Below are 17,061 nucleotides of genomic sequence, written 5' to 3'. Positions count from 1 at the left end.
TTATTTCACACTTTCTTCAGTGTCTGAAAAAGAGAAATGGTACTGGGATTTCATAACGTGCACATTGGTTTAAATTCCAAGCAATTCATTAGTCACTTAAAAGGCAAATCATCAACTCATCATTTGGGGGAGACGGACCTTTTAAAAAATCTTGCCTGAAGTTTTGACTTCAGCTGGAGACATTAGGTCAAAAGTGTGTCATGAGGGACAAAGGGCCACCCCTAACATTGCAGGGAATGCCTTCGTCACTTGGCATGAAGGTCTGAAGGAGGGTTCTGCACGGGTTTGCTTGAAAAGCACTTCTCAGCATTACCAGCAAGTCAACAGTGGAGGGGACTACCTCAGAAGATGGTGGGTTCTCCTTCATTGGAGGCTGTTAAGTAGGTTCTGGGTGGCCTTCTGTAAGATTCTTTAGCTGTGATTCCTGCATTGCAGGGCTTTGAACCCTGCAGCTCTATAATTCTATTAGTTTTCTTGGGATACTTTATATTGGAACATATTCAACCTGCAACCAAAGGACTAACATGACTTTATCACAGGGTAGGAGCTGCTGGTAGTCTGGGCCTCTTTATTCTCTCTCTCTCTCAACTTCTCAGACAAAGACCTCTGTGTTTTGTGTTTCCTGGCCTCATCTGACATCATTAGCTGGCAGACATGCAATGCAATGACATCACAGTACAACGAGAGCTCTGTGTCACACATCTACCTTGGCCCTTATTGCACACCGCTGACTTTATTGTAGGATTCCATTATCCACATTCCTGTAGCCTTCAGTGGCTCTCATTCATGCATCACACTACTGTATCACAGTAACCCTGCTGAGCCGAGTTTGGTTGCATTATGGGGAAATGGGCCATTGATATTTTGCATTGTGGGAAATGCCAAGTGGCAACTGTTGTGAAATTCTAATTTCATTTTTACCTGTGCCCAGAGAAGTTATTTCTAACTGCTACACCATCCCCTTGATTAAAAACAAGCCTATGATTTAGGGTTTTAGATTGGTCCTGCAAACACCACTTTCCCCTTTTCTACCTCAGACTGGTCAGCCAGGGCAGGTTGCAGAGGCTCTTGCGACAAACTGGCTCGTTCTCGCATACTAGACTAATAATTTAACCATGTTAATAATATCAGCCAGTGCCCATGTCAAATCCATTGCTGCACAATGTGACCAAATCCATTACCACACACACGGAAATCAATTACCGCACATTAGGGAGCACTTAACAATTTGCCTCAGCTTTTGCCACAGAGCATTGTGTGCAAAGGGAGGGCGGATGAATCATTACCTGGCATGCTGGAAATAGATTTCCCCCTCCCTTCTTCCCTTCTTGCCTCCGTAACAAAAGAAACACAGGCGCATAGCCTAGCACATGCAGGCTAGTAATGGCTTGATGTAGGTAAACAAGGCATTTTAGGTGCTGGAAATGTACTGTTTACAAGAAAGCAGCAGGCCGGATGTGAGAGAAGGATGAATGGCTATTGAGTAAAATTGCTCCCTTTGTTGGGGTATAAAACTGCTCTCTCTCTTTCTCTCTTCTGGTAACAAAACACAGTTGTAGACCCTCGTGCAGGATGTGTGTGTGTGTGTGCATGTCCTTTGGGATGCACCATAGCTCAGTCTTAGAGCATCAGTCCTGCATCAGGTTTAATCCCTGGTATCTCCACGTACGTAGAGCTGGGGATAACCCTCCTCTCTGAAATCCTAGAAAGCTGCCCATGTAGATGTTATTGACCTAGGTGGACAGATGCTCTGACTCTAATTAAGGCAGCTTCCTATGTCCTTGTGATGTGTGTTGCAGTTCGTGTGAGATCAGTGGAGAATATGCAAGAAGACCAGCACTCACGGTTTGCTCCCTGTGCAAGTCCAAATCACAGAGAGAGAGCAATACGGCAAGACACAAGGATCAGCAGTTAACAAATTTTAACCAACAGTTAGCAAAAGCATGTTTTTTAAGAAGAGAGTTTTGATGTCTTTTTGAAAGAAGAGGGCTCTGGAGATCTTCCTTGGAAGAGTTCCCCAGGGAATTGGAGCTGCTGATGAGAAGGCTCCGCTCCAGAGAGAGACAAATCTTGTCTCCATATGAGATGCAACTTGGAGCAGGAACACATCAGAAGGTCTTGTATGGGAGAAAACCCTTCATGGGGCCATTGCTACCCAAACAACCAAAGAAAAGGAAAGGACAGTGTGAGGCTGCCATTATTATACACACAGGAATACACGCAATTCAGCCACCTCTTAATTATTTCAAGATAAGAAAAAGCATACTATAACCATCCCCTCCAGATTCACAAAGAAAGTGAACCTCTTTTAACCCCTGCCCCCACAAAGAAACCCCTGATTTCTGAAACAGATTGAAACTTTTAAAAACACACAGATAGTGATTAAAGGAGAATCTTCAGGCCTATCCACACCTTGAATTATAGGCAGCATGACTACTAGTAGTAACCTTATCTTCCCTGAATCACTCCCTATCGCCATCAGTTTCTCCTTATCCCTCCATGTGTGTCTTGGACCAATGAGAGACTCTGCTGCAAGTCTGTGCTAGGATCCTGTGCCAGGGAGCTGTTTAAAAGAGCGGTTCTCAACTGGTTGAATAGCACCCCCTGGAAGCTGTTGGAGTTACCTAGGGGGTGCTAAGATGCAAGGGGACAGCAGGGGGCGCTGGAAGTGCAAATGACTCGGGCTTTGAAAAGATGGTATCAGTGGATCAAGTTCATCGGTTTTGTAGAATTCATTAAGCCAAATAGTATTAATTGGATTTGGAATAAATAGAAGTGTATAAAGTTGTCTATGAAGAATTAAGCTAAAAGAGAGAAATCTACAGGTATGCTTTAGAATATTATATAGTATTTGTACATAGTACTTGTTCAAACTCTCAGAATTTGATTGTATCATTATCTTCCTTAGTGGATTGTGCAAACCATTATTCTGAATACTGCTTTTGATAGGGTAGAAGGCACTGGGAATGAATTCCATTGTGTGTGTGTGTGTAATATATATATATATATATATATATATATATATATATATATGCAGGTTTTGGTGTCCTCGGGTGTCTTCCCGTGTAAAAGTTGGGGTGTCTAGGCGACGTTTCGACGAGGTCTCACTCGTCATCTTCAGGCTGGTGCTTTCGGCTTCTTGTTACTGGAACAGAGCAGGATCTCAGTGTTTGAGTTCCTATAAATACTGTTGAGGGGGTGTGGTGTGTAGCCTCCAATGTTCTGGGCAGAGAGGAAGTTCCCAGGCTAGTGTGCCTTTTCTTCTTTTGTTCCTTAATTACTTGAGGGATATCTTGAGTGATTTCTTGAGTGATATCCTGAGTACCACTTAGGTGGGTCATTAGGTGTGGATTAGTTGCTAAAGTCTTTGTGTCTTGACCTCTTGAACTTTGTGAAGAGTTTTTCTGAGAAGATGGCTGTACTGCACTTAGTTGTGCTCTGGCTTGGCTTCGTGTATAGGGGCAAGCTGTGGTTTTGTGGCCTGTGTCAGCCAGATCTGTGTAGGGATTGCAGGGGGGTGCAGCATCCGGAGGTGCCACCATGGTTTGGCTACTGGATGGTGTCTGTAATTTATCTGTGGAGAGGGTCTGGGTTTGGGTCTGGTGTGGTTGATTGGTGATGGCGTTCTGTGTGCCTCTGGATCTGGTGTCAGTTTTTGTGGGGAGGGCTAATTTCCAGATGTCTGGCAAGCGGGATGTGTCGTCACGCTTGTTCATGTTGTGAGGGTGTTTCTCTATCTCGATGGCTTCCATGATTATTCTCTTGTGGTGATGTTCCATGTTAAAGAGCAATTTGGAATCTGCAAAATTAATTTCGTGTCCTGTTTCTTTCATGTGTTGGAAAAGAGAGGAAGTTTTTTCTTCTTTTTTGACGGCATTCTTGTGTTCTGCGATACGTGCATTTATTCGTCTGTTTGTTTGTCCAATGTACGTGGCTGGGCAGACTTTGCAGGGTATTTCATAGACCCCTTGGTTTTCCAACTGGATTTTATCCTTGGGGTTTCTGAGGATATTGGCTATTTTTTGGTTGGTGCAATCAACCACACCAGACCCAAACCCAGACCCTCTCCACAGATAAATTACAGACACCATCCAGTAGCCAAACCATGGTGGCACCTCCGGATGCTGCACCCCCCTGCAATCCCTACACAGATCTGGCTGACACAGGCCACAAAACCACAGCTCGCCCCTATACACGAAGCCAAGCCAGAGCACAACTAAGTGCAGTACAGCCATCTTCTCAGAAAAAAAACTCTTCACAAAGTTCAAGAGGTCAAGACACAAAGACTTTAGCAACTAATCCACACCTAATGACCCACCTAAGTGGTACTCAGGATATCACCCAAGAAATCACTCAAGATATCCCTCAAGTAATTAAGGAACAAAAGAAGAAAAGGCACACTAGCCTGGGAACTTCCTCTCTGCCCAGAACATTGGAGGCTATACACCACACCCCCTCAACAGTATTTATAGGAACTCAAACACTGAGATCCTGCTCTGTTCCAGTAACAAGAAGCCGAAAGCACCAGCCTGAAGATGCCGAGTGAGACCTCGTCGAAACGTCGCCTAGACACCCCAACTTTTACACGGGAAGACACCCGAGGACACCAAAACCTGCATTCCTGTACCCGTGAAAATCTACGAAAGCATATATATATATATATATATATATATATATATATATATATATATATATTCCTAATGACTCATCTGTAGCACTTTTCTGTGGTCTACTTTGCCTCGTGAGAAAGAAACAATTTACCACATTCCTGCACAGCTTATTTTCTCTGTGTGATCCGCTCACATAGAGGTTTGGGAAGTAATTTGCAGATATTTCAGTCTCAAAAATAGCTTCTCGAGACAAAAGGGCCCTATTGATACGAAAGTGCAGGCGAGGGGGAAGAAAAGATCTCAAACCATGCCAAAAATAAAATAAATAAAATAAAAATAAACGAGACTGCTTTTTATTTTTGTCAGTCACTCCAAGTTTAAATTCTAAATAGCTCACATTCCCAAATAGTGGGTTCTGTCAAAAACCAAAAACCAAAAACCAAAACTTCCCTGCCATCTCCTCCCTTTATAAAAGCATAGAATTGTAGAATGGAAAGGGATCTCAAGGGTCATCTAGTCCAACCCCCTGCAAATGCAGGAATTATCATTATTATTATTATTATTATTATTATTATTATTATTATTAATTTGTACCCCAACCATCTGGCTGGGTTTCCCCAGCCACTCTGGGTGGTTTCCAACAAACATTAAACATACATTAAAATGTCACACATTAAAAACTTCCCTGAACAGGGCTGCTTTCAGATGTCTTCTAAATGTCAGGTACCGTGGTACCTCAGGTTACATATGCTTCAGGTTACATATGCTTCAGGTTACAGACTCCGCTAACCCAGAAATAGTTCTTCAGGTTAAGAACTTTGCTTCAGGATGAAAACAGAAATTGTTTTCAATTTAGCTAAAGTCGTGCTTCAGGTTAAGAACAGTTTCAGGTTAAGAACGGACCTCCAGAACGAATTAAGTACTTAACTAGAGGTACCACTGTAGTTGTTTATCTCCTTGACATCTGATGGGAAGGCGTTCCTGCCTGCAACCATTCCTGGGTGGACTCAAACCACCAGCCTTCTGGTTAACAGCCAGACACACTGACCTATAGTGCGACATGCTTTCCAGAGAAGGGTTGCTCAACTAGGTCAGGTCTTCTCATATCTTCTGCTCACAACGAGGTCTCCATAGGCTACGTTTTGGAGAGTGTGTGGAAATTGCAATGGGCTCAGAAAATAGCTACTATGATCTTAAGACTGTAAGAAGAATTTTGTTGAATAAGGTCCATAAGAACATTTAGAGTGGCAGCTCTTAATCTCTGGAACTCCCTGCCTGTTGACATCATGTAGGTAGGTACCTTTGTACCTTTTCAGCAGCTGCTTAAAACTTTTTTTGTTCAGGCAAGTCTACTCAGACTAAAAAAAGCAACAACAGATTATTTTATACAGCTTGTTTTTAACCTTGACTTTTATCTATATCTATATCTATATCTATAACTGTATGTATGTATTGGAAACTGTGGTAAGGCTTTATTTACAGTTTAGCAGTATACATTTTTAAAAAAAGAATAACAGCAAACCTTCAATATATCTATATTTACACACACTTGCGTTGACGAGATTTGAACCCGGGATCCTTTCCTTGCGCGTCAGGTCCTGCCTCTCTCCCAGCAAGGTGCTTCGAAATGCTCCCCCAACATTCTTTCAGAAATGCCTTGCTTATTACTGGGAGACAGACGGCTGTTTCTGGGTAGCCAGGGGACATGATCTGAAACAGTAATAAACATTTTATTCTACATCTTGTCACTCCTTGTCTGAGTCACATGACCGACTTCGTGAGACTGCCAGGGGACGCAGTCTTGGGAATTAAATCACAGCAAAAGAGGGGCAGCATTGTTTGGATTTAAACATAATGATTTGTCTCAGCTTTACAGGATGGGGCTGTTTTGGTTTGTCTCTGCTTCAAGATAAAGGTTTCGGGGAGGTTTTCTTTTTCCCTTGAAAAAAAGTTATTGCTTTTCTCCCTGCTGTTTCGAGTGATTGAGCTGCCTTAACAATGTTTTCCTGCCATTGCTTATTTATTGGAATCTAAGCCTCTGCTTTTATTAATGTGTGCTTTTTTATTAATGTGGTAGTTTATCTGGCTCATCTTGCAGTTTTTATGTCTCTGACTTCTAATGTGGGAGGGATTTAGAGCCCAGGGCTAGAGCGTCTGTTTTGCATACAGAGGGACCCAGATTCAACCTCTGCAGGGCTGGCGCAACACATTTTGCCGCCTGAGGCAAACCACAAAAAAGGTTACCCCCCTCCTCACCAGGGAAGAAGGGGTGAGTGAAGATCTACACCAGGAACAGGGGTGGGAGTAAAGATCTACATTGGGATGTGCTGTCCCTGGGGATTGTGTTGCCTGAGGCGCTTGCCTCAACTTGCCTCATGGTGGACCGGCCTTGGATCTCTGGAATTCCCAGTTAGTTCCGAGGACGTCCTCTGTCTAAAATCCTGAAGTGTCACTACTGGAATGTGTTCTCATTACCACCTCAGAGCACCATGAAGTTGCCCCCCCCATGTCCTTCACAGCTCTCCCCCTTCCCAAATCTTCACATCAACAGGGTTTCAGTTCACCTAAGTTGCATACACACCAGGGGGAGTTGACAGTGTGGGACATTTAACCCCTGTGCAAAGGTTTCCACCACCTTGCCTGGAGCCAAAATAAGGAATGACTTGAGGACTCCAAAACACATATGCATTTTGTTGCCAAATCCTTTTTCTAGCTCTTGCTCTTGTGTCTGTAATGGGAGCTTGATGTGCAAAGGCTAACAGAGAGCCTCCATGCAATGCAAACCTTCACCGAGTGATTTCTGAAAGCAGCTGTTAAAAGGCACAAGAACAGGTCATGCTCGTCCACCCGCCTCCCTGTCACTTGGTAACCCCAGCCCAGGCCCAGGAGCAGAGAGTAATGAGACCGCAATTTGCTTTACTGCAGTGACAGCAATAGCCTCAATTCCATCTAGAGGGAATTTGTTTTCTCCATTATACTAGGTAGGGATTTCTCTCTCTCCTTTCTCTGCCTGTTAGAGAGAGAGAGAGAGAGAGAGAGAGAGAGAGAGAGAGAGAGAGAGAGAGAGAGAAGGGTGGGGGGTTATCACCCACCAGCAAGGTAATTTCGTAACACTGGTTTACATCAGTACAGAGCTGCATCCAGAAGCAATTACGCTCAGCACAATTTTGCTTGCAGAATGTGTGTGCATGCGCACGTGCACACACGTGTGTGTGTGTGTGTTTCTGAATGGTGCTAACTCAAAAACTTGACTTGGTCTAAAATGCAGCAGCTAGATTACTGGCTGGGGTTTCATTTGGACCTCATATAACCAGTGGCGTAGCGTGGGTTGTCAGCACCCGGGGCAAGGCAAGTAATTTGCGACCCCTAACCTGTGGATTTGCGCCCCCTAACCCTAACCCCCAGATGTTGCGCCCGGTGCGGCCGGCCCCCCTGCACGCTACGCCACTGCATATAACCCCTGTTTTAAAACAGCTGCACTGATTGCCAGTTCATTTCTGGGCCCAATTCAAGTTGTTTAAACCCTAATGACTCAGTCCCCTCAAAAGACCACCACCTCCTGCCTTACAGCCCCTCCCAAGTGCTGAAATCGGCAGAGGGGGGCCTCTTGGTAGTTTCTCTGCCCTCACACATTAAATGATTGGCGGCCCAGGAGACGGTCTTCTCTGTGGTGGTCCCTAAGCTTTGGATCCCCTCTCCCTCCCCACAGAAGTGCATCAGGCACAGCACCTTCATTGTACAACTTCTGGGGCATGCTGAAGACACAACTTTTTGGGGTGGCTTTTGACACTTGAGGTGTATGCCTTTAGGACCCACTTTATTTGCCTGATTGCAATGGGTTTTTTTTTTAAAAAAACCCAGCAACAAAAACAACCCTGTTTTTAATGTTGTGTTTTAATGCTGCAATAGATCCCATGATCTCCAGGTGATGGAAGGCTAATAAGTAAATAAATAACCAAGCAATTAATCAATCAGTCAGCATGTTCTAGGGGCAGGAAGGAATTTTATAGTCATCTGAAAGGTGGAGATTTAGAGGGGGGAACCCCATATTCACGGGAGGAGAATCTCTGCTTGGATACCTGTGGTTCCTTGGGAAGCAATGGAGGGGAGATCAAGCCTGGTTGCCTTTGGGAAAGCCGACCAAATAACAAACCATGAAAGAGGTACAAGGCAGGAGAGGGTATTGATGACATCCTCACTTACCTCCTCCGCTCCGCTTGCATTTGATACACTGTCTGATTAAGTCTTGTCGGCAGCAACGCGCACAGCTGGCTGCAGGACTCAGACAGCTCCTAATGACTGCCGGAGCTGGCGCACTCCCTAAGCAAGCGTGGCGTGTGGTGGCAACTGTAAAGGATGCAAAAACTGGCAGGAGGGAGGCGGTTCAGGGTGCTGCATCTCAACTAGGGGGAAGGGGGGGAGTGGACCAAGCCAAGAATCAAGCCACAGAGGGAATGGGTCACATGGCAATGTTATTCTCTTGATTACATGTCACCCAACCCATTTCCTCAGAAGTAAATCCTGCTGTCTTCAGTAGGGCTTGCTCCTGGTAAGATGCGCCAAGCGTTGCTGCCTGATACGCAATGCAATATGTCGATGTGCTTCAGGAAAGTTTGCAGGTTTACACTCGTGCCATACAATTGAATATCAACATGATACACAAGAGGGAGAGGGAGGGAAGAGGAAAATAAGCACACTCAAAGGCCATGGGGTGATCTCAGGCTGTCTCAACCTGACTTGGCCCAAGCAAGAAGAAGGGACTTCTTCACACAACACATGGTTAGACTACGGAACTCACTCCCACAGGCAACACTGATGGCCACTTAGATGGCTTTTACAAAGTAGTAGTCAAATTCATGGAGGAGGAAAGGGCTGTTGACGGCTACTAGCAACAATGGCTGTGCTCTGCTTCCACAGTGGGAGGCAGCAATGCATTTCTGGTAGGGAGAGTACGCTTGTGCCTGGGTCCTGCTTGCGGGTTTTTCAAATATATCTGTTTGGCCACTATAAGAGCAAGATGCTGGACTAGATGGGCCATTGGCCTGATCCAGAAGGCTTTTCTTATGTCCTTAAGCATGGATCCCCAACCAGTTTGAATCAGCCCCAACCCTGAATCAGCCCAGTTTGGTTCAGCCAAATCTGCTTCATAGGAAAACCAGGATATGGAGATGTTGCAAGAAGTGTAAAGTAGCCTTTGATTATTTACTTGTACATTGCCACTCATTGCAAACTGGAAGCACCATCTTAATCAGGCATAGGCAAACTCGGCCCTCCAGATGTTTTGAGACTACAACTCCCATCATCCCTGACCACTTGTTCTGTTGGCTAGGGATGATGGGAGCTGTAGTCCCAAAACATCTGGAGGTCCGACTTTGTCTGTGCCTGATCTGAATACACCATATTTTCGACTCCCTCTGGTGATAACATACCAGCATTAAGAAGTCCTTAAAAAATCAGCCAGTCTCACAGCCCTAGGCATTAAACCTTTCTTTCACAATTAATGCTGCCCCATATAAATAGTCAGCTAAAGCTTTAGGCTGCATTCTAGCCATGTCTATCTGCTGGAGTAATCTTCAATGCATTCAATAGAACACACCTCTGAGTATACCAGTTGCTGGAAACCACAGGAGTGGAGAGAGCTCATGTGCTTGGATCCTGCTTATGGATTTCCCACTGGCATCTGATTGGCCACTGTGAGAGCAGGATGCTGGGCTAGATGGGGCATTGGCCTGACGCAGAAGGCTCTTATTATGTTCTTATATATATACATGGTTTAGATTGTCCTGTAGTTGATTAATCTGCCAATTAAAATATGCAACCCTGTGAACAAGATCTAAAGGGGGGGAGGGCATTACCCACTCCTAAAGCCCAAACCTTTCCTAAACTGACATGAATTTTCGGGATAAATATTATTACTGCATTTTCCGTAGCAATAAAAAATTAATTTGCTATTACAGAAAAGGGATTTTGCTCTTACAAATGAGTATTTTTGCAGCCAACAGTGCTGCTAGGGATGGTTTCTCATCTTACCCATTCTCTTTTATTGGTTTCTACTCTTTTTTTTTCTTCCTTAGCTATTTGAATTTCAGCATCAGAAGATTGCAGTGGCGCGATCTATTGGGAGAACATCTCTCAAATGCCACCCGGGTGTTCCTCGGGGAGTCTGCATTTCATTTTGTCCTTTTCCCTCTTGCAAAAAGAAACTCATTTTCCACAAACAGATATGAGAGGGACACACACAGACACCAGGCAGTGGCACTGTCTTGACGTACGACCACGTTCAGCCCCCATAGATGACAAGCCCCTTAATAACATTCTTCTTTTACAAAATGCTTCGAGTTAAACATTTATGAGATGATGTGGAAACAGGCTGCTATTGCCTTTGAATGTGTGAACCACACTGTTCCCTGCATTATAACACAGGATGTGTTGCTGAAAGAAAACTGGTGGTTTTCCCCCTGGCCCATCGTGTGACTTGGAGTTCTTTGGGTGATGTTGGATGAGACTCCCAACACCTATCAGCCCTATCCAGCATGGTGATTGGCTTGGACTCATAAGAGTTTGTAGTCCACCAAAACCCCTGAGCTACAGATTTCCCATACTGTACAGCAAGCACCATAGATGATAACATTGTTCAGACTGTGGAGCCCAGTCTGAGATAGAAATTATACAAGGCCAGTAAGGCCCATATTGACTCCAGATACAGCTACAATGAGATGACCTCTGCTGTACAGCTTCCCATAATGTGCTGGGCCCGGGGGTAACCCATGAAATACGGTCCAGGACTAGTCCAGTATTCGAAGGTTCCACTGGGAGTCAGTCTGACAGGGCCAAGGCAGGAAACCAGGCAAGGACAGGTACAGGATCTCAGGCAGGATCTAGCATACAACAATGTTGCTCCAGCAACCTGGGGTGGGGTCCAACAGCTTTTTATCTTTGTTGGGGTAGCAGCCAGTCCTGATCCCTGGTGACTCACCTCCCTGTTTCGCCTGAAGGTGAGCACTCCTCCTGCAAGTACTCAAGTCTCTTCTTCTCTCAGACCTCAGTCTCTGCAGCTCAGGAGATTTCGGTGGGTTACTAGACCCAGGGGCCGCCTCAGCCTCCCCTTACCAAACTGGCAGTGGAGCAGCTGTAATGTTTGCTCAGTCCATGTCTCATAAGATTATTTTGAGAATGAATTGGAATAGTCCCTATATATGCCATGCTGTGCTCTGAGGAACACTAGGATGCAAGCATGTGATAAATAAAATATTTTAGCTCCGGCAGATAAGAAGTTCCCCAAAGAGTACCAGTAAAGTTGTTGATGTGAGGTGTATAGCATAAGCAGAATTTGGAATTGATATTGAATCAGAAACCCAAAGCTGGAGATATTTCTTGATTTTATTACATAGCCAGATGACATAGGGTGCTCCAGATATTGCTGGACTACAACTCTCATCAGTTTCCTTTTAGTATGTCCAGTGGTGATCAGGGCTGATGCAAATTGGAGCCCATTAGCATCTGGAGCAGAGCTGGCCCACCCATGAGGCAGGGTGAAGCAGCCGCCTCAGGTGGTGGAAGCACAGGAGCTGGTTGTCCCACCCACCCTCAATGCCAGATAATGCCCCCTTCTCATGGAGTTTTGCCAAGGGGCAGTGTGATCACTCAACTTCTTCATCACTGCAGAGGAGAAGATGAGTGTCAAGGTTGTACAGAATGACCCTGACTCCGAGTTCAGCAAGAGGGTCACTTTCCGGTGTGTGGGATTGCCACTCGCCTTCCCCACCCCTGCGACAAAGAAGATGGACATCAAAGCCTTGCAGAATGCCTCTTGCTGAACTCATTCTGGGGGCGGTGGAAGTAGTGGGTTGGGTTGGCAGCAAGAAGGCATGGTGGGGCAGTGTGTGGGTGGGGAACAGGCCCCCTCTGATCTGGAGGGCACTACATTGAGTACCTCTGGCATAATTAGTTGGACTTGGAACAGGGAGATGTGGGTTCAAAACCTTGTTCATTAAATTATGTGCTTGACTTAGGGCTCATCCACAATTCTGTTTGTCCCACGTGAGAGAGTTTTTGTTTTGTTTTTTTGTTGCACCACTTTCCCTGGGAAAATCTGCTATTTCCTGCTGTTGGTTTTTCTGCAGATTGACATTTGTTCCAATTCAGCATTAAACAGGGGTTTTTCCTAGGGAAAGCAGTGAGACAAAAAAAGAAATGAAAAAGAACCCCGCAGACCGTTGACTAGAAATCAGGGGAGAAATGGAAGTGTGTGAGAGCCCTTATTCTCTTGAACCCTGAATGGTGAGGCTGGATTCTTTACTCCACCAATGAGTTTTGGGAGCTGTCCAGCAGGGGAACAGCAGGCTTAGGCAAGGAATACTGAAGCATGAGTGGAGCTGTCCAGCTCAGCCTCAGAAGAACTGAATGAGGTGTTGCATTAGCAACAGTCAGACAAGTGGTGGGTGGTCTTATCCTGGCCCTGCTGCCTCACCCTTAACTGAGGCATCAATAAGGCCCTGCTCTGGAGTTTTTCCTCTGTTCTCCTGGCTCAGAAATAAGGAAGGCCTTGTACCATCACACATGTACTCTTCAGATCTGGCCTTCTGCTTGGACTCTTTGGGACATGTGATGAGGGAGGGGTGTGGAGGTGGAGTGTGAGACCACCCATCAGTGACATGTGGCCCCCAGGAGATTTCCAATGGAGGCATCTGGCCCCTCAAGGTGAAAATGTTCCCTGTAGGAAAAAGTTGCTTTCTTTTACTGCCCCCTGACAGATGTGTGAGGATCGGGGAATATGTGTGCATTGAGCTGGAGGGGTGGGGTGAATTAGGAGGGGGCACATAATATTTCTAATAATTTCACAGGCAGCTCTGCACATTTCCCCAACGAGCCAGGATGCTTGTGCTTCCCAGTGTGGCTCTCCGTGTGGTTTAATTTCACATTGAGATTCAGGGCAAAGCGCAGCTAATTAAAACGATGAATGCCGGGGGAAGGTTTCTCCTCAGAGGGGCAGTCGGCCTCAGCGTTCAGCACACACACAGAGAGAGACACACACTCCCATGCAGATTGCTAGAGGCAGGAGACACTCCAGATTCATCTTCAATCTCCCACCAAGGTAAACGGAAACAGATGCAAGTGTCAATAGCAAGCCAGCAGGGAAGGCCATAATGCAGAGCAGGTCCTTTTCCTTCCAGGTGATGCCACAGCTAGGACCAACTCAAGCTAACTTGCTGATCTAGATTTATGCTATCTCTCTTAAAACACACAGATCCTAATCCTGCTCTCTGCTACCTACACACACACACACACACACACACACACACACACACACACACCTACCTTTCCCTCTGATCCATCATCTAATTGTATGGAGGGAATGGTTGCCTCCAATGCATGTACGTGAATTCTGTAGGTTCTCCTGTGAGGAATGTATGCCATCCAGAGACAACAGCTGGTAGTTCTTGAATACTCCGGCGGATTACAGGCAAGGGAGATGAATGAGAAAGAGATGTGTTAGGGTTGCTCACACAGCGGATTGAAATGTCTGTCATTCTTGCTGTCACCAAAGAACAGCTTTAAGTAGAAGCTTTCAGTGTAGAGTGTTGCATAACCAGCTTTCTAACAATAGCTGGCTGCCTAGCAAAGAGGAAGCTGTTAAATAGAAGGCAAAGAGGGTCTCCCCCTCCTTCGCTGTCACAAAGTTTTTGTGTGCAGTCACATTTGGGGAATAGCATTGCTACACCCCCCCCCCGCTCCTGAACCTTTAAGGGCCATGTAGCAGGAAGAAATTCAACAGGTAAAACATTGTTGGATATGGTGACACCTGTTGGATTTCTGCCCTTCTGTCCAATGCCTTCTTTGTATGCAACATTCTCTCTTTGCTGTGCACAGGGTTTTATTTGTACGGTTTTAATAGATTTCTTATGTATACACAGATAGATATAGTTTCAATTCTGCCAGTGTTTCGTTGTATCTTATTTACTTTTTTCTATAATTTAGCTGTTCTTATTTTTATCTGTAAGCCTCTTTGAGTTCCTGTAAGGAAAATGGTAGGTTATAAATAAATGTATCATCATCTCAAAACATGCATTTTTAGATGTGTACTGGTACAATTTTATGAGTCAAGAATTGCACTGTAGAATATTAAGAAAAGCCAAAGCCAAAGGATCACACCTTATCTTTGCATTAGCATGGAAGGAACTGACCTGATCAGCTCCTCAGTCATATTTACTCATAGGTCTGTTTCAGCGCATTTCTGCATTAATCTGCACATGTTTAAATATGTACTTAAACATGGATTTCCTAATGCATTCTATCTCAAATTATTATTATTATTATTATTATTATTATTATTATTATTATTATTATTATTTTTAAAAGAATAGTTATGTTTTGGAGCTGAGAAATGGGTGAGAACATTTGCAAAGTGTGAAGCTCACAGATAGCAAAGGAATGTTGCATACTTTCCTGATGGGGTAGATGTAGATGTAGAGTCAGTTCATATCTGAATTCACCAACTTGTCTGTCTGTCTGTTTAAGCTGTTTCTATACTGCCTTACCTCCCCAAAAGAATGTATCCACATTGATATCAATATGAGGTATAACAATAAAATAAATAAAACAAGCCATCTCAGTTAAAACCTAAATGAGACAGGAAGAGAAAAGGCCTCAAACCAAAAGCAGTGGACTGAAAGCAAATACTGATAATATTCGCCGGATTGATTTCTGCCCTAGACATGGGAGAAATAGGTGAATGCTGGAAATCTCCACGCCTACTTCCATTGAGATTATCTGACATCCCTCCTTGCAGCAAAATGTTGCATTATAAACTCAGGGTTTGAACCACTCCTTTACTTACGACACTCCATTCCATTCTCCCTGTCTCCTATTTTTCCTCTTGTTGTTTTTCCTTCCAATAGTCAATCAGCTTTCTGAGGCTACTGATCAGGCTCAGTTCCCTTTCGCTGTTTTCCACCAGGGAATGCCCTCATTTGTGTGTGTGTGTGTGTTTCTGCCTCCGTCCTGGTGCATGGATGGTACTGTTCTCTGGAGCTTCCTTCAGGCTTGATCCGGAAGCTGCAGTTAGTGCAGAATGCTGCAGGCACGGTGCCTTGTCAGTGCTCAGAGATTTGCACTGGTTGCCTGATTTACTGCTAAGCCGAGTTCAAGGGACTAGTGACAACTTGGGACCAGTTTACCTACAAGAACGCCTTATCCAGTGTGGTGTAGTGGTTAAGAGTAGTAGACTCGTAATCTGGGGAACCAGGTTCACGTCTCCGCTCCTCCGCATGCAGCTGCTGGGTGACCTTGGGCTAGTCACACTTCTTTGAAGTCTCTCAGCCCCACTCACTTCACAGAGTGTTTGTTGTGGGGGAGGAAGGGAAAAGAGAATGTTAGCCACTTTGAGACTCCTTCGGGTAGTGATAAAGTGGGATGTCAAATCCAAACTCCTCCTCCTCCTCTTCTTCTTCTCTTCTTCTTCTTCTTCTTCTTCTTCTTCTTCTTCTTCTTCCCCCTCATGTGCCAACTCAACCTCTTCAGTTGGTGTAATCAGCTCTTCTACAGGTGCCACATAATACCCATTTCACACTTGTAAGAACTTGATTGCTTAGTGTGTACTTTGGAACTCCCTGCCTATTGATACCATGCTGGCTCCTTCACTGTGTTCTTTGTGGTGTCTGCTGAAAACAGGAGCCTGCCTAGATGCTGAGAAAGTTATTGTGTATTTTAACAGGTTTTACTATTTTCACTTTATCGTATGAATAAAACTATAGTATTTCCCCCTTGATTTTCTTGTTTTACCTTTTTTGAAACCTGCTTTGAGTATGTTTGTTTTGCAAACAAGCGGCTTATAATTTTTTATGAAATAAAGAAGTAGCGTGCCGGCTTTGTAAGCATCAGAAAGTGCAGTCTGAACATTGGGAATTAGAGGAAACAATAAAGGCGATTGCTAATCAAGACTGACTCCTGTGCAGGGCAGAGGGCAGGGATAGATGAACAGACTTGCAGACTCTGAGATAGGATAGCTGCTGCTATAATCAGCTTCTCAGAAGGACAGAATTAGCCCTGCTTGGTGGTCTTCTGAGTCAGCTAAGGCTCTTTCTTCCTTTCTTTTTCAAATCTGTGTCCTCTTGACCCTCCTATCTGGCCTTGTGCTTGCCAAAGGCCTGAATTTCAAATCTCCCCTAATTTGGCTGCCGGGAAGAAGTGTTTTTATACACTTTTGTTAATAGGCGGGTGATGCTAAGAACTTTGATTGGCACCTGCAATCAGCACCCCTTTCATTGGAGCGCCAAGAAGGGAGCTGATTGCAACAATCTCAGCTTTGACCTTCGGAGGCTCTGCTTCATTAGCGGAATAAATATTTTGCTAAAAACAATATTTTTAAAACTTCCAGAAGTCAGGGAAGGGGTGGGGCACTGGCAGGAGGAGCTGCTATCTCATGAGAGCTGTTGGCATGTAGTAAGGCTGG

General features: G+C 44.7%; 1 long non-coding RNA gene across 1 annotated transcript in view; it reads right to left on the bottom strand.

Moving 5' to 3' along the window:
- LOC309357734 overlaps positions 1-13,924 on the bottom strand; it is a 220,165-nt gene extending 206,241 nt beyond the window's left edge. Inside the window, exon 1 of the long non-coding RNA XR_014163211.1 lies at positions 13,881-13,924. This is a non-coding gene — a long non-coding RNA (uncharacterized lncRNA). The remainder of the gene's footprint in view (positions 1-13,880) is intronic.
- Between the last annotated feature and the right edge of the window lie 3,137 nt (positions 13,925-17,061).

This window comes from Podarcis melisellensis (assembly GCF_964234715.1).
Source record: "Podarcis melisellensis genome assembly, chromosome: 15".
NCBI lineage: Eukaryota > Metazoa > Chordata > Lepidosauria > Squamata > Lacertidae > Podarcis > Podarcis melisellensis.
The sequence above is the reverse complement of the archived record's forward strand: the minus strand, read 5'-3'. Positions and strand labels throughout refer to the sequence as shown.